Here is a 25,956-nt window from a genome sequence, read left to right as displayed (position 1 = left end):
CGGGATCGGACCGTTTCCCGACTGTACGCGGTGTGTGTGGAACGAGATCGGACCGTTTCCCGACTCTACGCGGTGTGTGTGGAACAGGATCCGGACCGTTTCCCGACTCTACGCGCTGTGTGTGGAACAGGATCCGGACCGTTTCCCGACTCTACGCGCTGTGTGTGGAACGGGATCGGACCGTTTCCCGACTCTACGCGATGCGTGTGGAACGGGATCGGACCATTTCCCGACTCTACGCGGTGTGTGTGGAACAGGATCGGACCGTTTCCCGACTGTACGCGGTGTGTGTGGAACGGGATCGGACCGTTTCCTGACTCTACGCGGTGTGTGTGGAACGGGATCGGACCGTTTCCCGACTCTACGCGGTGTGTGTGGAACGGGATCGGACCGTTTCCCGACTCTACGCGGTGTGTGTGGAACGGGATCGGACCATTTCCCGACTGTACGCGGTGTGTGAGGAACAGGATCGGACCGTTTCCCGACTGTACGCGGTGTGTGTGGAACGGGATCGGATCGTTTCCCGACTCTACGCGGTGTGTGTGGAACGGGATCGGACCTTTTCCCGACTCTACGCGGTGTGTGTGGAACGGGATCCGGACCGTTTCCCGACTGTATGCGGTGTGTGTGGAACGGGATCGGACCGTTTCCCGACTCTACGCGGTGTGTGTGGAACGGGATCGGACCATTTCCCGACTCTATGCGGTGTGTGTGGAACGGGATCGGACCGTTTCCCGACTCTACGCGGTGTGTGTGGAACGGGATCGGACCGTTTCCCGACTCTACGCGGTGTGTGTGGAACGGGATCGGACCGTTTCCCGACTGTACGTGGTGTGTGGAACGGGATCGGACCGTTTCCCGACTCTACGCGGTGTGTGTGGAATGGGATCGGACCGTTTCCCAACTGTACGCGGTGTGTGTGGAATGGGATCGGACCGTTTCCTGACTCTACGCGGTGTGTGTGGAACGGGATCGGACCGTTTCCCGACTCTACGCGGTGTGTGTGGAACGGGATCGGACCGTTTCCCGACTCTACGCGGTGTGTGTGGAACGGGATCGGACCGTTTCCCGACTGTACGCGGTGTGTGTGGAACGGGATCGGACCGTTTCCTGACTCTATGCAGTGTGTGTGGAACGGGATCCTGACCGTTTCCCGACTGTACGCGGTGTGTGTGGAATGGGATCGGACCGTTTCCCGACTCTACGCGGTGTGTGTGGAACGGGATCAGACCGTTTCCCGACTCTACGCGGTGTGTGTGGAACGGGATCGGACCGTTTCCCGACTCTACACGGTGTGTGTGGAACGGGATCGGACCGTTACCCGACTGTACGTGGTGTGTGTGGAACGGGATCGGACCGTTTCCCGACTCTACGCGGTGTGTGTGGAACGGGATCGGACCGTTTCCCGACTGTACGCGGTGTGTGTGGAACGGGATCGGACCGTTTCCCGACTCTACGCGGTGTGTGTGGAACGGGATCGGACCATTTCCCGACTCTATGCGGTGTGTGTGGAACGGGATTGGACCGTTTCCCGACTCTACGCGGTGTGTGTGGAACGGGATCGGACCGTTTCCCGACTGTACGCGGTGTGTGTGGAACGGGATCCGGACCGTTTACCGACTCTACGCGGTGTGTGAGGAACGGGATCGGACCGTTTCCCGACTGCACGCGGTTTGTGAGGAACGGGATCGGACCGTTTCCCGACTCAACGCGGTGTGTGAGGAACGGGATCGGACCGTTTCCCGACTCTACGCGGTTTGTGAGGAACGGGATCGGACCGTTTCCCGACTGTACGCGGTGTGTGTGGAACGAGATCGGACCGTTTCCCGACTCTACGCGGTGTGTGTGGAACAGGATCCGGACCGTTTCCCGACTCTACGCGCTGTGTGTGGAACAGGATCCGGACCGTTTCCCGACTCTACGCGCTGTGTGTGGAACGGGATCGGACCGTTTCCCGACTCTACGCGGTGCGTGTGGAACGGGATCGGACCATTTCCCGACTCTACGCGGTGTGTGTGGAACAGGATCGGACCGTTTCCCGACTGTACGCGGTGTGTGTGGAACGGGATCGGACCGTTTCCTGACTCTACGCGGTGTGTGTGGAACGGGATCGGACCGTTTCCCGACTGTACGCGGTGTGTGTGGAACGGGATCGGACCGTTTCCCGACTCTACGCGGTGTGTGAGGAACGGGATCGGACCGTTTCCCAACTCTACGCGGTGTGTGTGGAACGGGATCGGACCGTTTCCCGACTCTACGCGGTGTGTGTGGAACGGGATCGGACCGTTTCCCGACTCTACGCGGTGTGTGTGGAACGGGATCGGACCGCTTCCCGACTCTACGCGGTGTGTGTGGAACGGGATCGGACCGTTTCCCGACTGTACGCGGTGTGTGGAATGGGAACGGACCGTTTCCAGACTGTACGCGGTGTGTGTGGAACGGGATCTGGACCGTTTCCCAACTGGACGTGGTCTGTGTGGAACGGGATCGGACCGTTTCCCGACTGTACGCGGAGTGTGTGGAACGGGATCGGACCGTTTCCCGACTCTACGCGGTGTGTGTGGAACGGGATCGGACCGTTTCCCGACTCTACGCGGTGTGTGTGTAACGGGATCGGACCGTTTCGCGACTCTACGCGGTGTGTGTGGAACGGGATTGGACCGTTTCCCGACTGTACGCGGTGTGTGTGGAACGGGATCGGACCGTTTCCCGACTCTACGCGGTGTGTGTGGAACGGGATCGGACCGTTTCCCGACTGTACGCGGTGTGTGAGGAACAGGATCGGAACGTTTCCCGACTGTACGCGGTGTGTGTGGAACGGGATCGGACCGTTTCCCGACTCTGCGCGGTGTGTGTTGAACGGGATCGGACCGTTTCCCGACTCTACGCGGTGTGTGTGGAACGGGATCCGGACCGTTTCCCGACTGTACGCGGTGTGTGTGGAACGGGATCGGAGCTTTTCCCGACTCTACGCGGTGTGTGTGGAACAGGATCGGACCGTTTCCTGACTCTACGCGGTGCGTGTGGAACGGGATCGGACCGTTTCCCAACTGTACGTGGTGTGTGTGGAACAGGATCGGACCGTTTCCCGACTCTTCGCAGTGTGTGTGGAACGAGATCGGTCCGTTTCCCGACTCTCCGCGGTGTGTGTGGAACGGGATCGGACCATTTCCCGACTCTACGCGGTGTGTGTGGAACGGGATCGGACCGTTTCCCGACTCTACGCGGTGCGTGTGGAACGGGATCGGACCGTTTCCCGACTGTACGCGGTGTGTGTGGAACGGGATCGGACCGTTTCCCGACTCTGCGCGGTGTGTGTGGAACGGGATCGGACCGTTTCCCGACTCTACGCGGTGTGTGAGGAACGGGATCGGACCATTTCCCGACTGTACGGTGTGTGTGGAACGGGATCGGACCGTTTCCCGACTCTACGCGGTGTGTGTGGAACGGGATCGGACCGTTTCCCGACTCTACGTGGTGTGTGTGGAACGGGATCGGACCGTTTCCCGACTCTACGCGTTGTGTGTGGAACGGGATCGGACCACTTCCCGACTCTACGCGGTGTGTGTGGAACGGGATCGGACCATTTCCCGACTGTACGCGGTGTGTGTGGAATGGGATCGTACCGTTTCCCGACTGTACGCGGTGAGTGTGGAATGGGATCGGACCGTTTCCCGACTCTACGCGGTGTGTGTGGAACGGGATCGGACCGTTTCCCGACTCTACGCGGTGTGTGTGGAACGGGATCGGACCGTTTCCCGACTGTACGCGGTGTGTGTGGAACGGGATCGGACCGTTTCCTGACTCTATGCAGTGTGTGTGGAACGGGATCCTGACCTTTCCCGACTGTACGCGGTGTGTGTGGAATGGGATCGGACCGTTTCCCGACTCTACGCGGTGTGTGTGGAACGGGATCAGACCGTTTCCCGACTCTACGCGGTGTGTGTGGAACGGGATCGGACCGTTTCCCGACTCTACACGGTGTGTGTGGAACGGGATCGGACCATTACCCGACTGTACGTGGTGTGTGTGGAACGGGATCGGACCGTTTCCCGACTCTACGCGGTGTGTGTGGAACGGGATCGGACCGTTTCCCGACTGTACGCGGTGTGTGTGGAACGGGATCGGACCGTTTCCCGACTCTACGCGGTGTGTGTGGAACGGGATCGGACCATTTCCCGACTCTATGCGGTGTGTGTGGAACGGGATTGGACCGTTTCCCGACTCTACGCGGTGTGTGTGGAACGGGATCGGACCGTTTCCCGACTGTACGCGGTGTGTGTGGAACGGGATCCGGACCGTTTACCGACTCTACGCGGTGTGTGAGGAACGGGATCGGACCGTTTCCCGACTGCACGCGGTTTGTGAGGAACGGGATCGGACCGTTTCCCGACTCAACGCGGTGTGTGAGGAACGGGATCGGACCGTTTCCCGACTCTACGCGGTTTGTGAGGAACGGGATCGGACCGTTTCCCGACTGTACGCGGTGTGTGTGGAACGAGATCGGACCGTTTCCCGACTCTACGCGGTGTGTGTGGAACAGGATCCGGACCGTTTCCCGACTCTACGCGCTGTGTGTGGAACAGGATCCGGACCGTTTCCCGACTCTACGCGCTGTGTGTGGAACGGGATCGGACCGTTTCCCGACTCTACGCGATGCGTGTGGAACGGGATCGGACCATTTCCCGACTCTACGCGGTGTGTGTGGAACAGGATCGGACCGTTTCCCGACTGTACGCGGTGTGTGTGGAACGGGATCGGACCGTTTCCCAACTCTACGCGGTGTGTGTGGAACGGGATCGGACCGTTTCCCGACTCTACGCGGTGTGTGTGGAACGGGATCGGACCGTTTCCCGACTCTACGCGGTGTGTGTGGAACGGGATTGGACCGCTTCCCGACTCTACGCGGTGTGTGTGGAACGGGATCGGACCGTTTCCCGACTGTACGCGGTGTGTGGAATGGGAACGGACCGTTTCCAGACTGTACGCGGTGTGTGTGGAACGGGATCTGGACCGTTTCCCAACTGGACGTGGTCTGTGTGGAACGGGATCGGACCGTTTCCCGACTGTACGCGGAGTGTGTGGAACGGGATCGGACCGTTTCCCGACTCTACGCGGTGTGTGTGGAACGGGATCGGACCGTTTCCCGACTCTACGCGGTGTGTGTGTAACGGGATCGGACCGTTTCGCGACTCTACGCGGTGTGTGTGGAACGGGATTGGACCGTTTCCCGACTGTACGCGGTGTGTGTGGAACGGGATCGGACCGTTTCCCGACTCTACGCGGTGTGTGTGGAACGGGATCGGACCGTTTCCCGACTGTACGCGGTGTGTGAGGAACAGGATCGGAACGTTTCCCGACTGTACGCGGTGTGTGTGGAACGGGATCGGACCGTTTCCCGACTCTGCGCGGTGTGTGTTGAACGGGATCGGACCGTTTCCCGACTCTACGCGGTGTGTGTGGAACGGGATCCGGACCGTTTCCCGACTGTACGCGGTGTGTGTGGAACGGGATCGGAGCTTTTCCCGACTCTACGCGGTGTGTGTGGAACAGGATCGGACCGTTTCCTGACTCTACGCGGTGCGTGTGGAACGGGATCGGACCGTTTCCCAACTGTACGTGGTGTGTGTGGAACAGGAACGGACCGTTTCCCGACTCTTCGCAGTGTGTGTGGAACGAGATCGGACCGTTTCCCGACTCTCCGCGGTGTGTGTGGAACGGGATCGGACCATTTCCCGACTCTACGCGGTGTGTGTGGAACGGGATCGGACCGTTTCCCGACTCTACGCGGTGCGTGTGGAACGGGATCGGACCGTTTCCCGACTGTACGCGGTGTGTGAGGAACGGGATCGGACCATTTCCCGACTGTACGCGGTGTGTGTGGAATGGGATCGTACCGTTTCCCGACTGTACGCGGTGAGTGTGGAATGGGATCGGACCGTTTCCCGACTCTACGCGGTGTGTGTGGAACGGGATCGGGCCGTTTCCCGACTCTACGCGGTGTGTGTGGAACGGGAACGGACCGTTTCCCGATTCTACGCGGTGTGTGTGGAACGGGATCGGACCGTTTCCCGACTCTACGCGGTGTGTGTGGAACGGGATCGGACCGTTTCCCGACTGTACACGGTGAGTGTGGAACGGGATCCGGACCGTTTCCCGACTCTACGCGGTGTGTGTGGAACGGGATCGGACCGTTTCCTGACTGTACGCGGTGTGTGTGGAACGGGATCCGGGCCGTTTCCCGACTGGACGCGGTCTGTGTGGAACGGGATCGGACCATTTCCCGACTTTACGCGGTGTGTGTGGAACGGGATCCTGACCGTTTCCCGACTGTACGCGGTGTGTGTGGAACGGGATCGGACCGTTTCCCGATTCTACGCGGTGTGTGTGGAATGGGATCGGACCGTTTCCCGACTCTACGCGGTGTGTGTGGAACGGGATCGGACCGTTTCCCGACTCTACGCGGTGTGTGTGGAACGGGATCGGACCGTTTCCCGACTCTACGCGGTGTGTGTGGAACGGGATCGGACCGTTTCCCGACTCTACGCGGTGTGTGTGGAACGGGATCGGACCGTTTCCCGACTGTACGCGGTGTGTGTGGAACGGGATCCGGGCCGTTTCCCGACTGGACGCGGTCTGTGTGGAACGGGATCGGACCATTTCCCGACTTTACGCGGTGTGTGTGGAACGGGATCGGACCGTTTCCCGACTCTACCCGGTGTGTGTGGAACAGGATCGGACCGTTTCCCGACTCTACGCGGTGTGTGTGGAACGGGATCGGACCGCTTCCCGACTCTACGCGGTGTGTGTGGAACGGGATCGGACCGTTTCCCGACTGTACGCGGTGTGTGGAATGGGAACGGACCGTTTCCAGACTGTACGCGGTGTGTGTGGAACGGGATCTGGACCGTTTCCCAACTGGACGTGGTCTGTGTGGAACGGGATCGGACCGTTTCCCGACTGTACGCGGAGTGTGTGGAACGGGATCGGACCGTTTCCCGACTCTACGCGGTGTGTGTGGAACGGGATCGGACCGTTTCCCGACTCTACGCGGTGTGTGTGTAACGGGATCGGACCGTTTCGCGACTCTACGCGGTGTGTGTGGAACGGGATTGGACCGTTTCCCGACTGTACGCGGTGTGTGTGGAACGGGATCGGACCGTTTCCCGACTCTACGCGGTGTGTGTGGAACGGGATCGGACCGTTTCCCGACTGTACGCGGTGTGTGAGGAACAGGATCGGAACGTTTCCCGACTGTACGCGGTGTGTGTGGAACGGGATCGGACCGTTTCCCGACTCTGCGCGGTGTGTGTTGAACGGGATCGGACCGTTTCCCGACTCTACGCGGTGTGTGTGGAACGGGATCCGGACCGTTTCCCGACTGTACGCGGTGTGTGTGGAACGGGATCGGAGCTTTTCCCGACTCTACGCGGTGTGTGTGGAACAGGATCGGACCGTTTCCTGACTCTACGCGGTGCGTGTGGAACGGGATCGGACCGTTTCCCAACTGTACGTGGTGTGTGTGGAACGAGATCGGACCGTTTCCCGACTCTCCGCGGTGTGTGTGGAACGGGATCGGACCATTTCCCGACTCTACGCGGTGTGTGTGGAACGGGATCGGACCGTTTCCCGACTCTACGCGGTGCGTGTGGAACGGGATCGGACCGTTTCCCGACTGTACGCGGTGTGTGTGGAACGGGATCGGACCGTTTCCCGACTCTGCGCGGTGTGTGTGGAACGGGATCGGACCGTTTCCCGACTCTACGCGGTGTGTGAGGAACGGGATCGGACCATTTCCCGACTGTACGCGGTGTGTGTGGAACGGGATCGGACCGTTTCCCGACTCTACGCGGTGTGTGTGGAACGGGATCGGACCGTTTCCCGACTCTACGCGGTGTGTGTGGAACGGGATCGGACCGTTTCCCGACTCTACGCGTTGTGTGTGGAACGGGATCGGACCACTTCCCGACTCTACGCGGTGTGTGTGGAACGGGATCGGACCATTTCCCGACTGTACGCGGTGTGTGTGGAATGGGATCGGACCGTTTCCCGACTGTACGCGGTGAGTGTGGAATGGGATCGGACCGTTTCCCGACTCTACGCGGTGTGTGTGGAACGGGATCGGGCCATTTCCCGACTCTACGCGGTGTGTGTGGAACGGGATCGGACCGTTTCCCGACTGTACGCGGTGTGTGTGGAACGGGATTGGACCGTTTCCCGACTGTACGCGGTGTGTGTGGAACGGGATCGGACCGTTTCCCGACTCTACGCAGTGTGTGTGGAACGGGATCCTGACCGTTTCCCGACTGTACGCGGTGTGTGTGGAACGGGATCGGACCGTTTCCCGATTCTACGCGGTGTGTGTGGAACGGGATCGGACCGTTTCCTGACTCTACGCGGTGTGTGTGGAACGGGATCGGACCGTTTCCCGACTCTACGCGGTGTGTGTGGAACGGGATCGGACCATTTCCCGACTCTACGCGGTGTGTGTGGAACGGGATCGGACCGTTTCCCGACTGTACGCGGTGAGTGTGGAACGGGATCCGGACCGTTTCCCGACTCTACGCGGTGTGTGTGGAACGGGATCGGACCATTTCCTGACTGTACGCGGTGTGTGTGGAACGGGATCCGGGCCATTTCCCGACTGGACGCGGTCTGTGTGGAACGGGATCGGACCATTTCCCGACTTTACGCGGTGTGTGTGGAACGGGATCCTGACCGTTTCCCGACTGTACGCGGTGTGTGTGGAACGGGATCGGACCATTTCCCGATTCTACGCGGTGTGTGTGGAACGGGATCGGACCGTTTCCCGACTCTACGCGGTGTGTGTGGAACGGGATCGGACCGTTTCCCGACTCTACGCGGTGTGTGTGGAATGGGATCGGACCGTTTCCCGACTCTACGCGGTGTGTGTGGAACGGGATCGGACCGTTTCCCGACTCTACGCGGTGTGTGTGGAACGGGATCGGACCGTTTCCCGACTGTACGCGGTGTGTGTGGAACGGGATCCGGGCCGTTTCCCGACTGGACGCGGTCTGTGTGGAACGGGATCGGACCATTTCCCGACTTTACGCGGTGTGTGTGGAACGGGATCGGACCGTTTCCCGACTCTACCCGGTGTGTGTGGAACAGGATCGGACCGTTTCCCAACTCTACGCGGTGTGTGTGGAACGGGATCGGACCGTTTCCCGACTCTACGCGGTGTGTGTGGAACGGGATCGGACCGTTTCCCGACTCTACGCGGTGTGTGTGGAACGGGATCGGACCGTTTCCCGACTGTACGCTCTATGTGTGGAACAGGATCCGGACCGTTTCCCGACTCTACGCGCTGTGTGTGGAACGGGATCGGACCGTTTCCCGACTCTACGCGGTGTGTGTGGAACGGGATCGGACCGTTTCCCGACTGTACGCGGTGTGTGTGGAACGGGATCGGACCGTTTCCCGACTCTACGCTGTGTGTGTGGAACAGGATCGGACCGTTTCCCGACTGTACGCGGTGTGTGTGGAACGGGATCGGACCGTTTCCCGACTCTACGCGGTGTGTGAGGAACGGGATCGGACCGTTTCCCGACTGTACGCGGTGTGTGTGGAACGGGATCGGACAGTTTCCCGACTCTATGCGGTGTGTGTGGAACGGGATCGGACCATTTCCCGACTCTACGCCGTGTGTGTGGAACGGGATCGGACCGCTTCCCGACTCTACGCGGTGTGTGTGGAACGGGATTGGACCGTTTCCCGACTCTACGCAGTGTGTGTGGAACGGGATCCTGACCATTTCCCGACTGTACGCGGTGTGTGTGGAACGGGATCGGACCGTTTCCCGATTCTACGCGGTGTGTGTGGAACGGGATCGAACCATTTCCCGACTCTACGCGGTGTGTGTGGAACGGGATCGGACCATTTCCCGACTCTACGCGGTGTGTGTGGAACGGGATCCGGACCGTTTCCCGACTCTACGCGGTGTGTGTGGAACGGGATCGGGACCGTTTCCCGACTGTACGCGGTGTGTGTGGAACAGGATCCGGACCGTTTCCCGACTCTACGCGGTGTGTGTGGAACAGGATCCGGACCGTTTCCCGACTCTACGCGGTGTGTGTGGAACGGGTTCCGGACCGTTTACCGACTCTACGCGGTGTGTGAGGAACGGGATCGGACCGTTTCCCGACTGCACGCGGTTTGTGAGGAACGGGATCGGACCGTTTCCCGACTCAACGCGGTGTGTGAGGAACGGGATCGGACCGTTTCCCGACTCTACGCGGTTTGTGAGGAACGGGATCGGACCGTTTCCCGACTGTACGCGGTGTGTGTGGAACGAGATCGGACCGTTTCCCGACTCTACGCGGTGTGTGTGGAACAGGATCCGGACCGTTTCCCGACTCTACGCGCTGTGTGTGGAACAGGATCCGGACCGTTTCCCGACTCTACGCGCTGTGTGTGGAACGGGATCGGACCGTTTCCCGACTCTACGCGGTGCGTGTGGAACGGGATCGGACCGTTTCCCGACTCTACGCGGTGTGTGTGGAACAGGATCGGACCGTTTCCCGACTGTACGCGGTGTGTGTGGAACGGGATCGGACCGTTTCCTGACTCTACGCGGTGTGTGTGGAACGGGATCGGACCGTTTCCCGACTGTACGCGGTGTGTGTGGAACGGGATCGGACCGTTTCCCGACTCTACGCGGTGTGTGAGGAACGGGATCGGACCGTTTCCCGACTTTACGCGGTGTGTGTGGAACGGGATCGGACCGTTTCCCGACTCTACGCGGTGTGTGTGGAACGGGATCGGACCGTTTCCCGACTCTACGCGGTGTGTGTGGAACAGGATCGGACCTTTTCCCGACTCTACGCGGTGTGTGTGGAATGGGATCCGGACCGTTTCCCGACTGTACACGGTGTGTGTGGAACAGGATCGGACCGTTTCCCGACTGTACGCGGTGTGTGTGGAATGGGATCGGACCGTTTCCCGACTCTACGCGGTGTGTGTGGAACGGGATTGGACCGTTTCCCGACTCTACGCGGTGTGTGTGGAACGGGATCCGGACCGTTTCCCGACTGTACGCGGTGTGTGTGGAACGGGATCGGACCGTTTCCCGACTCTACGTGGTGTGTGTGGAACGGGATCGGACCATTTCCCGACTCTATGCGGTGTGTGTGGAACGGGATCGGACCGTTTCCCGACTCTACGCGGTGTGTGTGGAACGGGATCGGACCGTTTCCCGACTGTACGCGGTGTGTGTGGAACGGGATCGGACCGTTTCCCGACTCTACGCGGTGTGTGTGGAACGGGATCGGACCGTTTCCCGACTCTACGCGGTGTGTGTGGAACGGGATCGGACCGTTTCCCGACTGTACACGGTGTGTGAGGAACAGGATCGGACCGTTTCCCGACTGTACGCGGTGTGTGTGGAACGGGATCGGATCGTTTCCCGACTCTACGCGGTGTGTGTGGAACGGGATCGGACCTTTTCCCGACTCTACGCGGTGTGTGTGGAACGGGATCCGGACCGTTTCCCGACTGTATGCGGTGTGTGTGGAACGGGATCGGACCGTTTCCCGACTCTACGCGGTGTGTGTGGAACGGGATCGGACCATTTCCCGACTCTATGCGGTGTGTGTGGAACGGGATCGGACCGTTTCCCGACTCTACGCGGTGTGTGTGGAACGGGATCGGACCGTTTCCCGACTCTACGCGGTGTGTGTGGAACGGGATCGGACCGTTACCCGACTGTACGTGGTGTGTGGAACGGGATCGGACCGTTTCCCGACTCTACGCGGTGTGTGTGGAATGGGATCGGACCGTTTCCCAACTGTACGCGGTGTGTGTGGAATGGGATCGGACCGTTTCCTGACTCTACGCGGTGTGTGTGGAACGGGATCGGACCGTTTCCCGACTCTACGCGGTGTGTGTGGAACGGGATCGGACCGTTTCCCGACTCTACGCGGTGTGTGTGGAACGGGATCGGACCGTTTCCCGACTGTACGCGGTGTGTGTGGAACGGGATCGGACCGTTTCCTGACTCTATGCAGTGTGTGTGGAACGGGATCCTGACCGTTTCCCGACTGTACGCGGTGTGTGTGGAATGGGATCGGACCGTTTCCCGACTCTACGCGGTGTGTGTGGAACGGGATCAGACCGTTTCCCGACTCTACGCGGTGTGTGTGGAACGGGATCGGACCGTTTCCCGACTCTACACGGTGTGTGTGGAACGGGATCGGACCGTTACCCGACTGTACGTGGTGTGTGTGGAACGGGATCGGACCGTTTCCCGACTCTACGCGGTGTGTGTGGAACGGGATCGGACCGTTTCCCGACTGTACGCGGTGTGTGTGGAACGGGATCGGACCGTTTCCCGACTCTACGCGGTGTGTGTGGAACGGGATCGGACCATTTCCCGACTCTATGCGGTGTGTGTGGAACGGGATCGGACCGTTTCCCGACTCTACGCGGTTTGTGTGGAACGGGATCGGACCGTTTCCCGACTGTACGCGGTGTGTGTGGAACGGGATCCGGACCGTTTACCGACTCTACGCGGTGTGTGAGGAACGGGATCGGACCGTTTCCCGACTGCACGCGGTTTGTGAGGAACGGGATCGGACCGTTTCCCGACTCAACGCGGTGTGTGAGGAACGGGATCGGACCGTTTCCCGACTCTACGCGGTTTGTGAGGAACGGGATCGGACCGTTTCCCGACTGTACGCGGTGTGTGTGGAACGAGATCGGACCGTTTCCCGACTCTACGCGGTGTGTGTGGAACAGGATCCGGACCGTTTCCCGACTCTACGCGCTGTGTGTGGAACAGGATCCGGACCGTTTCCCGACTCTACGCGGTGTGTGTGGAACGGGATCGGACCGTTTCCCGACTCTACGCGGTGTGTGTGGAACGGGATCGGACCGTTTCCCGACTCTACGCGGTGTGTGTGGAACGGGATCGGACCGTTTCCCGACTCTACGCGGTGTGTGTGGAACGGGATCGGACCACTTCCCGACTCTACGCGGTGTGTGTGGAACGGGATCGGACCATTTCCCGACTGTACGCGGTGTGTGTGGAACGGGATCGAACCGTTTCCCGACTCTACGCGGTGTGTGTGGAACGGGATCGGACCGTTTCCCGACTCTACGCGGTGTGTGTGGAACGGGATCCGGACCGTTTCCCGACTCTACGCGGTGTGTGTGGAACAGGATCCGGACCGTTTCCCGACTCTACGCGGTGTGTGTGGAACGGGTTCCGGACCGTTTACCGACTGTACACGGTGTGTGTGGAACGGGATCCTGACCGTTTCCCGACTGTACACGGTGTGTGTGGAACGGGATCGGACCGTTTCCCGATTCTACGCGGTGTGTGTGGAACGGGATCGAACCGTTTCCCGACTCTACGCGGTGTGTGTGGAACGGGATCGGACCGTTTCCCGACTCTACGCGGTGCGTGTGGAACGGGATCGGACCGTTTCCCGACTCTACGCGGTGTGTGTGGAACGGGATCGGACCGTTTCCCGACTCTACGCGGTGTGTGTGGAACGGGATCGGACCGTTTCCCGACTCTACGCGGTGTGTGTGGAACGGGATCGGACCGTTTCCCGACTGTACGCGGTGTGTGTGGAACGGGATCGGAGCGTTTCCCGACTCTACGCGGTGTGTGTGGAACGGGATCGGACCATTTCCCGACTGTACGCGGTGTGTGAGGAACAGGATCGGAACGTTTCCCGACTGTACGCGGTGTGTGTGGAACGGGATCGGACCGTTTCCCGACTCTGCGCGGTGTGTGTTGAACGGGATCGGACCGTTTCCCGACTCTACGCGGTGTGTGTGGAACGGGATCCGGACCGTTTCCCGACTGTACGCGGTGTGTGTGGAACGGGATCGGAGCTTTTCCCGACTCTACGCGGTGTGTGTGGAACAGGATCGGACCGTTTCCTGACTCTACGCGGTGCGTGTGGAACGGGATCGGACCGTTTCCCAACTGTACGTGGTGTGTGTGGAACAGGATCGGACCGTTTCCCGACTCTTCGCAGTGTGTGTGGAACGAGATCGGACCGTTTCCCGACTCTCCGCGGTGTGTGTGGAACGGGATCGGACCATTTCCCGACTCTACGCGGTGTGTGTGGAACGGGATCGGACCGTTTCCCGACTCTACGCGGTGCATGTGGAACGGGATCGGACCGTTTCCCGACTGTACGTGGAGTGTGGAACGGGATCGGACCGTTTCCTGACTCTACGCGGTGTGTGTGGAATGGGATCGGACCGTTTCCCAACTGTCCGCGTTGTGTGTGGAACGGGATCGGACCGTTTCCCGACTCTATGCGGTGTGTGTGGAACGGGATCGGACCATTTCCCGACTCTACGCGGTGTGTGTGGAACGGGATCGGACCGTTTCCCGACTCTACGCGGTGTGTGTGGAACGGGATCGGACCATTTCCCGACTGTACGCGGTGTGTGTGGAACGGGATCGGACCGTTTCCTGACTCTATGCAGTGTGTGTGGAACGGGATCCTGACCGTTTCCCGACTGTACGCGGTGTGTGTGGAACGGGATCGGACCGTTTCCCGACTCTACGCGGTGTGTGTGGAACGGGATCAGACCGTTTCCCGACTCTACGCGGTGCGTGTGGAACGGGATCGGACCGTTTCCCGACTCTACGCGGTGTGTGTGGAATGGGATCGAACCGTTTCCCGACTCTACACGGTGTGTGTGGAACGGGATCCGGACCGTTTCCCGACTGTACGCGGTGTGTGTGGAACGGGATCGGACCGTTTCCCGACTCTACGCGGTGTGTGTGGAACGGGATCGGACCGTTTCCCGACTGTACGCGGTGTGTGTGTAACGGGATCAGACCGTTTCCCCACTCTACGCGGTGTGTGTGGAACGGGATTGGATCGTTTCCCGACTCTACGCGGTGTGTGTGTAACGGGATCGGACCGTTTCCCGACTCTACGCGGTGTGTGTGGAACGGGATCGGACCGTTTCCCGACTCTACGCGGTGTGTGTGGAACGGGATCGGACCATTTCCCGACTGTACGCGGTGTGTGAGGAACAGGATCGGAACGTTTCCCGACTGTACGCGGTGTGTGTGGAACGGGATCGGAACGTTTCCCGACTCTACGCGGTGTGTGTTGAACGGGATCGGACCATTTCCCGAATCTACGCGCTGTGTGTGGAACAGGATCCGGACCGTTTCCCGACTCTACGCGCTGTGTGTGGAATGGGATCGGACCGTTTCCCGACTCTACGCGGTGCGTGTGGAACGGGATCGGACCGTTTCCCGACTCTACGCGGTGTGTGTGGAACAGGATCGGACCGTTTCCCGACTGTACGCGGTGTGTGTGGAACGGGATCGGACCGTTTCCTGACTCTACGCGGTGTGTGTGGAACGGGATCGGACCGTTTCCCGACTGTACGCGGTGTGTGTGGAACGGGATCGGACCGTTTCCCGACTCTACGCGGTGTGTGAGGAACGGGATCGGACCGTTTCCCGACTCTACGCGGTGTGTGTGGAACGGGATCGGACCGTTTCCTGACTCTACGCGGTGTGTGTGGAACGGGATCGGACCGTTTCCCGACTCTACGCGGTGTGTGTGGAACAGGATCGGACCTTTTCCCGACTCTACGCGGTGTGTGTGGAATGGGATCCGGACCGTTTCCCGACTGTACACGGTGTGTGTGGAACAGGATCGGACCGTTTCCCGACTGTACGCGGTGTGTGTGGAATGGGATCGGACCGTTTCCCGACTCTACGCGGTGTGTGTGGAACGGGATTGGACCGTTTCCCGACTCTACGCGGTGTGTGTGGAACGGGATCCGGACCGTTTCCCGACTGTACGCGGTGTGTGTGGAACGGGATCGGACCGTTTCCCGACTCTACGTGGTGTGTGTGGAACGGGATCGGACCATTTCCCGACTCTATGCGGTGTGTGTGGAACGGGATCGGACCGTTTCCCGACTGTACACGGTGTGTGAGGAACAGGATCGGACCGTTTCCCGACTGTACGCGGTGTGTGTGGAACGGGATCGGATCGTTTCCCGACTCTACGCGGTGTGTGTGGAACGGGATCCGGACCGTTTCCCGACTGTATGCGGTGTGTGTGGAACGGGATCGGACCGTTTCCCGACTCTACGCGGTGTGTGTGGAACGGGATCGGACCATTTCCCGACTCTATGCGGTGTGTGTGGAACGGGATCGGACCGTTTCCCGACTCTACGCGGTGTGTGTGGAACGGGATCGGACCGTTTCCCGACTCTACGCGGTGTGTGTGGAACGGGATCGGACCGTTACCCGACTGTACGTGGTGTGTGGAACGGGATCGGACCGTTTCCCGACTCTACGCGGTGTGTGTGGAATGGGATCGGACCGTTTCCCAACTGTACGCGGTGTGTGTGGAATGGGATCGGACCGTTTCCTGACTCTACGCGGTGTGTGTGGAACGGGATCGGACCGTTTCCCGACTCTACGCGGTGTGTGTGGAACGGGATCGGACCGTTTCCCGACTCTACGCGGTGTGTGTGGAACGGGATCGGACCGTTTCCCGACTGTACGCGGTGTGTGTGGAACGGGATCGGACCGTTTCCTGACTCTATGCAGTGTGTGTGGAACGGGATCCTGACCGTTTCCCGACTGTACGCGGTGTGTGTGGAATGGGATCGGACCGTTTCCCGACTCTACGCGGTGTGTGTGGAACGGGATCAGACCGTTTCCCGACTCTACGCGGTGTGTGTGGAACGGGATCGGACCGTTTCCCGACTCTACACGGTGTGTGTGGAACGGGATCGGACCGTTATCCGACTGTACGTGGTGTGTGTGGAACGGGATCGGACCGTTTCCCGACTCTACGCGGTGTGTGTGGAACGGGATCGGACCGTTTCCCGACTGTACGCGGTGTGTGTGGAACGGGATCGGACCGTTTCCCGACTCTACGCGGTGTGTGTGGAACGGGATCGGACCATTTCCCGACTCTATGCGGTGTGTGTGGAACGGGATCGGACCGTTTCCCGACTCTACGCGGTGTGTGTGGAACGGGATCGGACCGTTTCCCGACTGTACGCGGTGTGTGTGGAACGGGATCCGGACCGTTTACCGACTCTACGCGGTGTGTGAGGAACGGGATCGGACCGTTTCCCGACTGCACGCGGTTTGTGAGGAACGGGATCGGACCGTTTCCCGACTCAACGCGGTGTGTGAGGAACGGGATCGGACCGTTTCCCGACTCTACGCGGTTTGTGAGGAACGGGATCGGACCGTTTCCCGACTGTACGCGGTGTGTGTGGAACGAGATCGGACCGTTTCCCGACTCTACGCGGTGTGTGTGGAACAGGATCCGGACCGTTTCCCGACTCTACGCGCTGTGTGTGGAACAGGATCCGGACCGTTTCCCGACTCTACGCGCTGTGTGTGGAACGGGATCGGACCGTTTCCCGACTCTACGCGATGCGTGTGGAACGGGATCGGACCATTTCCCGACTCTACGCGGTGTGTGTGGAACAGGATCGGACCGTTTCCCGACTGTACGCGGTGTGTGTGGAACGGGATCGGACCGTTTCCTGACTCTACGCGGTGTGTGTGGAACGGGATCGGACCGTTTCCCGACTGTACGCGGTGTGTGTGGAACGGGATCGGACCGTTTCCCGACTCTACGCGGTGTGTGAGGAACGGGATCGGACCGTTTCCCAACTCTACGCGGTGTGTGTGGAACGGGATCGGACCGTTTCCCGACTCTACGCGGTGTGTGTGGAACGGGATCGGACCGTTTCCCGACTCTACGCGGTGTGTGTGGAACGGGATTGGACCGCTTCCCGACTCTACGCGGTGTGTGTGGAACGGGATCGGACCGTTTCCCGACTGTACGCGGTGTGTGGAATGGGAACGGACCGTTTCCAGACTGTACGCGGTGTGTGTGGAACGGGATCTGGACCGTTTCCCAACTGGACGTGGTCTGTGTGGAACGGGATCGGACCGTTTCCCGACTGTACGCGGAGTGTGTGGAACGGGATCGGACCGTTTCCCGACTCTACGCGGTGTGTGTGGAACGGGATCGGACCGTTTCCCGACTCTACGCGGTGTGTGTGTAACGGGATCGGACCGTTTCGCGACTCTACGCGGTGTGTGTGGAACGGGATTGGACCGTTTCCCGACTGTACGCGGTGTGTGTGGAACGGGATCGGACCGTTTCCCGACTCTACGCGGTGTGTGTGGAACGGGATCGGACCGTTTCCCGACTGTACGCGGTGTGTGAGGAACAGGATCGGAACGTTTCCCGACTGTACGCGGTGTGTGTGGAACGGGATCGGACCGTTTCCCGACTCTGCGCGGTGTGTGTTGAACGGGATCGGACCGTTTCCCGACTCTACGCGGTGTGTGTGGAACGGGATCCGGACCGTTTCCCGACTGTACGCGGTGTGTGTGGAACGGGATCGGAGCTTTTCCCGACTCTACGCGGTGTGTGTGGAACAGGATCGGACCGTTTCCTGACTCTACGCGGTGCGTGTGGAACGGGATCGGACCGTTTCCCAACTGTACGTGGTGTGTGTGGAACAGGAACGGACCGTTTCCCGACTCTTCGCAGTGTGTGTGGAACGAGATCGGACCGTTTCCCGACTCTCCGCGGTGTGTGTGGAACGGGATCGGACCATTTCCCGACTCTACGCGGTGTGTGTGGAACGGGATCGGACCGTTTCCCGACTCTACGCGGTGCGTGTGGAACGGGATCGGACCGTTTCCCGACTGTACGCGGTGTGTGAGGAACGGGATCGGACCATTTCCCGACTGTACGCGGTGTGTGTGGAATGGGATCGTACCGTTTCCCGACTGTACGCGGTGAGTGTGGAATGGGATCGGACCGTTTCCCGACTCTACGCGGTGTGTGTGGAACGGGATCGGGCCGTTTCCCGACTCTACGCGGTGTGTGTGGAACGGGATCGGACCGTTTCCCGATTCTACGCGGTGTGTGTGGAACGGGATCGGACCGTTTCCCGACTCTACGCGGTGTGTGTGGAACGGGATCGGACCGTTTCCCGACTGTACGCGGTGAGTGTGGAACGGGATCCGGACCGTTTCCCGACTCTACGCGGTGTGTGTGGAACGGGATCGGACCGTTTCCTGACTGTACGCGGTGTGTGTGGAACGGGATCCGGGCCGTTTCCCGACTGGACGCGGTCTGTGTGGAACGGGATCGGACCATTTCCCGACTTTACGCGGTGTGTGTGGAACGGGATCCTGACCGTTTCCCGACTGTACGCGGTGTGTGTGGAACGGGATCGGACCGTTTCCCGATTCTACGCGGTGTGTGTGGAATGGGATCGGACCGTTTCCCGACTCTACGCGGTGTGTGTGGAACGGGATCGGACCGTTTCCCGACTCTACGCGGTGTGTGTGGAACGGGATCGGACCGTTTCCCGACTCTACGCGGTGTGTGTGGAACGGGATCGGACCGTTTCCCGACTCTACGCGGTGTGTGTGGAACGGGATCGGACCGTTTCCCGACTGTACGCGGTGTGTGTGGAACGGGATCCGGGCCGTTTCCCGACTGGACGCGGTCTGTGTGGAACGGGATCGGACCATTTCCCGACTTTACGCGGTGTGTGTGGAACGGGATCGGACCGTTTCCCGACTCTACCCGGTGTGTGTGGAACAGGATCGGACCGTTTCCCGACTCTACGCGGTGTGTGTGGAACGGGATCGGACCGCTTCCCGACTCTACGCGGTGTGTGTGGAACGGGATCGGACCGTTTCCCGACTGTACGCGGTGTGTGGAATGGGAACGGACCGTTTCCAGACTGTACGCGGTGTGTGTGGAACGGGATCTGGACCGTTTCCCAACTGGACGTGGTCTGTGTGGAACGGGATCGGACCGTTTCCCGACTGTACGCGGAGTGTGTGGAACGGGATCGGACCGTTTCCCGACTCTACGCGGTGTGTGTGGAACGGGATCGGACCGTTTCCCGACTCTACGCGGTGTGTGTGTAACGGGATCGGACCGTTTCGCGACTCTACGCGGTGTGTGTGGAACGGGATTGGACCGTTTCCCGACTGTACGCGGTGTGTGTGGAACGGGATCGGACCGTTTCCCGACTCTACGCGGTGTGTGTGGAACGGGATCGGACCGTTTCCCGACTGTACGCGGTGTGTGAGGAACAGGATCGGAACGTTTCCCGACTGTACGCGGTGTGTGTGGAACGGGATCGGACCGTTTCCCGACTCTGCGCGGTGTGTGTTGAACGGGATCGGACCGTTTCCCGACTCTACGCGGTGTGTGTGGAACGGGATCCGGACCGTTTCCCGACTGTACGCGGTGTGTGTGGAACGGGATCGGAGCTTTTCCCGACTCTACGCGGTGTGTGTGGAACAGGATCGGACCGTTTCCTGACTCTACGCGGTGCGTGTGGAACGGGATCGGACCGTTTCCCAACTGTACGTGGTGTGTGTGGAACGAGATCGGACCGTTTCCCGACTCTCCGCGGTGTGTGTGGAACGGGATCGGACCATTTCCCGACTCTACGCGGTGTGTGTGGAACGGGATCGGACCGTTTCCCGACTCTACGCGGTGCGTGTGGAACGGGATCGGACCGTTTCCCGACTGTACGCGGTGTGTGTGGAACGGGATCGGACCGTTTCCCGACTCTGCGCGGTGTGTGTGGAACGGGATCGGACCGTTTCCCGACTCTACGCGGTGTGTGAGGAACGGGATCGGACCATTTCCCGACTGTACGCGGTGTGTGTGGAACGGGATCGGACCGTTTCCCGACTCTACGCGGTGTGTGTGGAACGGGATCGGACCGTTTCCCGACTCTACGCGGTGTGTGTGGAACGGGATCGGACCGTTTCCCGACTCTACGCGTTGTGTGTGGAACGGGATCGGACCACTTCCCGACTCTACGCGGTGTGTGTGGAACGGGATCGGACCATTTCCCGACTGTACGCGGTGTGTGTGGAATGGGATCGGACCGTTTCCCGACTGTACGCGGTGAGTGTGGAATGGGATCGGACCGTTTCCCGACTCTACGCGGTGTGTGTGGAACGGGATCGGGCCGTTTCCCGACTCTACGCGGTGTGTGTGGAACGGGATCGGACCGTTTCCCGACTGTACGCGGTGTGTGTGGAACGGGATTGGACCGTTTCCCGACTGTACGCGGTGTGTGTGGAACGGGATCGGACCGTTTCCCGACTCTACGCAGTGTGTGTGGAACGGGATCCTGACCGTTTCCCGACTGTACGCGGTGTGTGTGGAACGGGATCGGACCGTTTCCCGATTCTACGCGGTGTGTGTGGAACGGGATCGGACCGTTTCCTGACTCTACGCGGTGTGTGTGGAACGGGATCGGACCGTTTCCCGACTCTACGCGGTGTGTGTGGAACGGGATCGGACCATTACCCGACTCTACGCGGTGTGTGTGGAACGGGATCGGACCGTTTCCCGACTGTACGCGGTGAGTGTGGAACGGGATCCGGACCGTTTCCCGACTCTACGCGGTGTGTGTGGAACGGGATCGGACCATTTCCTGACTGTACGCGGTGTGTGTGGAACGGGATCCGGGCCATTTCCCGACTGGACGCGGTCTGTGTGGAACGGGATCGGACCATTTCCCGACTTTACGCGGTGTGTGTGGAACGGGATCCTGACCGTTTCCCGACTGTACGCGGTGTGTGTGGAACGGGATCGGACCATTTCCCGATTCTACGCGGTGTGTGTGGAACGGGATCGGACCGTTTCCCGACTCTACGCGGTGTGTGTGGAACGGGATCGGACCGTTTCCCGACTCTACGCGGTGTGTGTGGAACGGGATCGGACCGTTTCCCGACTCTACGCGGTGTGTGTGGAACGGGATCGGACCGTTTCCCGACTCTACGCGGTGTGTGTGGAACGGGATCGGACCGTTTCCCGACTGTACGCGGTGTGTGTGGAACGGGATCCGGGCCGTTTCCCGACTGGACGCGGTCTGTGTGGAACGGGATCGGACCATTTCCCGACTTTACGCGGTGTGTGTGGAACGGGATCGGACCGTTTCCCGACTCTACCCGGTGTGTGTGGAACAGGATCGGACCGTTTCCCAACTCTACGCGGTGTGTGTGGAACGGGATCGGACCGTTTCCCGACTCTACGCGGTGTGTGTGGAACGGGATCGGACCGTTTCCCGACTCTACGCGGTGTGTGTGGAACGGGATCGGACCGTTTCCCGACTGTACGCTCTATGTGTGGAACAGGATCCGGACCGTTTCCCGACTCTACGCGCTGTGTGTGGAACGGGATCGGACCGTTTCCCGACTGTACGCGGTGTGTGTGGAACGGGATCGGACCGTTTCCCGACTCTATGCGGTGTGTGTGGAACGGGATCGGACCGTTTCCCGACTCTACGCGGTGTGTGTGGAACGGGATCGGACCATTTCCCGACTCTATGCGGTGTGTGTGGAACGGGATCGGACCGTTTCCCGACTCTACGCGGTGTGTGTGGAACGGGATCGGACCGTTTCCCGACTGTACGCGGTGTGTGTGGAACGGGATCCGGACCGTTTACCGACTCTACGCGGTGTGTGAGGAACGGGATCGGACCGTTTCCCGACTGCACGCGGTTTGTGAGGAACGGGATCGGACCGTTTCCCGACTCAACGCGGTGTGTGAGGAACGGGATCGGACCGTTTCCCGACTCTACGCGGTTTGTGAGGAACGGGATCGGACCGTTTCCCGACTGTACGCGGTGTGTGTGGAACGAGATCGGACCGTTTCCCGACTCTACGCGGTGTGTGTGGAACAGGATCCGGACCGTTTCCCGACTCTACGCGCTGTGTGTGGAACAGGATCCGGACCGTTTCCCGACTCTACGCGCTGTGTGTGGAACGGGATCGGACCGTTTCCCGACTCTACGCGATGCGTGTGGAACGGGATCGGACCATTTCCCGACTCTACGCGGTGTGTGTGGAACAGGATCGGACCGTTTCCCGACTGTACGCGGTGTGTGTGGAACGGGATCGGACCGTTTCCTGACTCTACGCGGTGTGTGTGGAACGGGATCGGACCGTTTCCCGACTGTACGCGGTGTGTGTGGAACGGGATCGGACCGTTTCCCGACTCTACGCGGTGTGTGAGGAACGGGATCGGACCGTTTCCCAACTCTACGCGGTGTGTGTGGAACGGGATCGGACCGTTTCCCGACTCTACGCGGTGTGTGTGGAACGGGATCGGACCGTTTCCCGACTCTACGCGGTGTGTGTGGAACGGGATTGGACCGCTTCCCGACTCTACGCGGTGTGTGTGGAACGGGATCGGACCGTTTCCCGACTGTACGCGGTGTGTGGAATGGGAACGGACCGTTTCCAGACTGTACGCGGTGTGTGTGGAACGGGATCTGGACCGTTTCCCAACTGGACGTGGTCTGTGTGGAACGGGATCGGACCGTTTCCCGACTGTACGCGGAGTGTGTGGAACGGGATCGGACCGTTTCCTGACTCTACGCGGTGTGTGTGGAACGGGATCGGACCGTTTCCCGACTCTACGCGGTGTGTGTGTAACGGGATCGGACCGTTTCGCGACTCTACGCGGTGTGTGTGGAACGGGATTGGACCGTTTCCCGACTGTACGCGGTGTGTGTGGAACGGGATCGGACCGTTTCCCGACTCTACGCGGTGTGTGTGGAACGGGATCGGACCGTTTCCCGACTGTACGCGGTGTGTGAGGAACAGGATCGGAACGTTTCCCGACTGTACGCGGTGTGTGTGGAACGGGATCGGACCGTTTCCCGACTCTGCGCGGTGTGTGTTGAACGGGATCGGACCGTTTCCCGACTCTACGCGGTGTGTGTGGAACGGGATCCGGACCGTTTCCCGACTGTACGCGGTGTGTGTGGAACGGGATCGGAGCTTTTCCCGACTCTACGCGGTGTGTGTGGAACAGGATCGGACCGTTTCCTGACTCTACGCGGTGCGTGTGGAACGGGATCGGACCGTTTCCCAACTGTACGTGGTGTGTGTGGAACAGGAACGGACCGTTTCCCGACTCTTCGCAGTGTGTGTGGAACGAGATCGGACCGTTTCCCGACTCTCCGCGGTGTGTGTGGAACGGGATCGGACCATTTCCCGACTCTACGCGGTGTGTGTGGAACGGGATCGGACCGTTTCCCGACTCTACGCGGTGCGTGTGGAACGGGATCGGACCGTTTCCCGACTGTACGCGGTGTGTGAGGAACGGGATCGGACCATTTCCCGACTGTACGCGGTGTGTGTGGAATGGGATCGTACCGTTTCCCGACTGTACGCGGTGAGTGTGGAATGGGATCGGACCGTTTCCCGACTCTACGCGGTGTGTGTGGAACGGGATCGGGCCGTTTCCCGACTCTACGCGGTGTGTGTGGAACGGGATCGGACCGTTTCCCGATTCTACGCGGTGTGTGTGGAACGGGATCGGACCGTTTCCCGACTCTACGCGGTGTGTGTGGAACGGGATCGGACCGTTTCCCGACTGTACGCGGTGAGTGTGGAACGGGATCCGGACCGTTTCCCGACTCTACGCGGTGTGTGTGGAACGGGATCGGACCGTTTCCTGACTGTACGCGGTGTGTGTGGAACGGGATCCGGGCCGTTTCCCGACTGGACGCGGTCTGTGTGGAACGGGATCGGACCATTTCCCGACTTTACGCGGTGTGTGTGGAACGGGATCCTGACCGTTTCCCGACTGTACGCGGTGTGTGTGGAACGGGATCGGACCGTTTCCCGATTCTACGCGGTGTGTGTGGAATGGGATCGGACCGTTTCCCGACTCTACGCGGTGTGTGTGGAACGGGATCGGACCGTTTCCCGACTCTACGCAGTGTGTGTGGAACGGGATCGGACCGTTTCCCGACTCTACGCGGTGTGTGTGGAACGGGATCGGACCGTTTCCCGACTCTACGCGGTGTGTGTGGAACGGGATCGGACCGTTTCCCGACTGTACGCGGTGTGTGTGGAACGGGATCCGGGCCGTTTCCCGACTGGACGCGGTCTGTGTGGAACGGGATCGGACCATTTCCCGACTTTACGCGGTGTGTGTGGAACGGGATCGGACCGTTTCCCGACTCTACCCGGTGTGTGTGGAACAGGATCGGACCGTTTCCCGACTCTACGCGGTGTGTGTGGAACGGGATCGGACCGCTTCCCGACTCTACGCGGTGTGTGTGGAACGGGATCGGACCGTTTCCCGACTGTACGCGGTGTGTGGAATGGGAACGGACCGTTTCCAGACTGTACGCGGTGTGTGTGGAACGGGATCTGGACCGTTTCCCAACTGGACGTGGTCTGTGTGGAACGGGATCGGACCGTTTCCCGACTGTACGCGGAGTGTGTGGAACGGGATCGGACCGTTTCCCGACTCTACGCGGTGTGTGTGGAACGGGATCGGACCGTTTCCCGACTCTACGCGGTGTGTGTGTAACGGGATCGGACCGTTTCGCGACTCTACGCGGTGTGTGTGGAACGGGATTGGACCGTTTCCCGACTGTACGCGGTGTGTGTGGAACGGGATCGGACCGTTTCCCGACTCTACGCGGTGTGTGTGGAACGGGATCGGACCGTTTCCCGACTGTACGCGGTGTGTGAGGAACAGGATCGGAACGTTTCCCGACTGTACGCGGTGTGTGTGGAACGGGATCGGACCGTTTCCCGACTCTGCGCGGTGTGTGTTGAACGGGATCGGACCGTTTCCCGACTCTACGCGGTGTGTGTGGAACGGGATCCGGACCGTTTCCCGACTGTACGCGGTGTGTGTGGAACGGGATCGGAGCTTTTCCCGACTCTACGCGGTGTGTGTGGAACAGGATCGGACCGTTTCCTGACTCTACGCGGTGCGTGTGGAACGGGATCGGACCGTTTCCCAACTGTACGTGGTGTGTGTGGAACGAGATCGGACCGTTTCCCGACTCTCCGCGGTGTGTGTGGAACGGGATCGGACCATTTCCCGACTCTACGCGGTGTGTGTGGAACGGGATCGGACCGTTTCCCGACTCTAC

This window comes from Somniosus microcephalus, chromosome 34 (assembly GCF_052327205.1).
Source record: "Somniosus microcephalus isolate GS21.2 chromosome 34, FLI_Smic_1.0, whole genome shotgun sequence".
In the NCBI taxonomy this organism is placed as follows: domain Eukaryota; kingdom Metazoa; phylum Chordata; class Chondrichthyes; order Squaliformes; family Somniosidae; genus Somniosus; species Somniosus microcephalus.
This window is presented reverse-complemented; position numbering follows the sequence as displayed.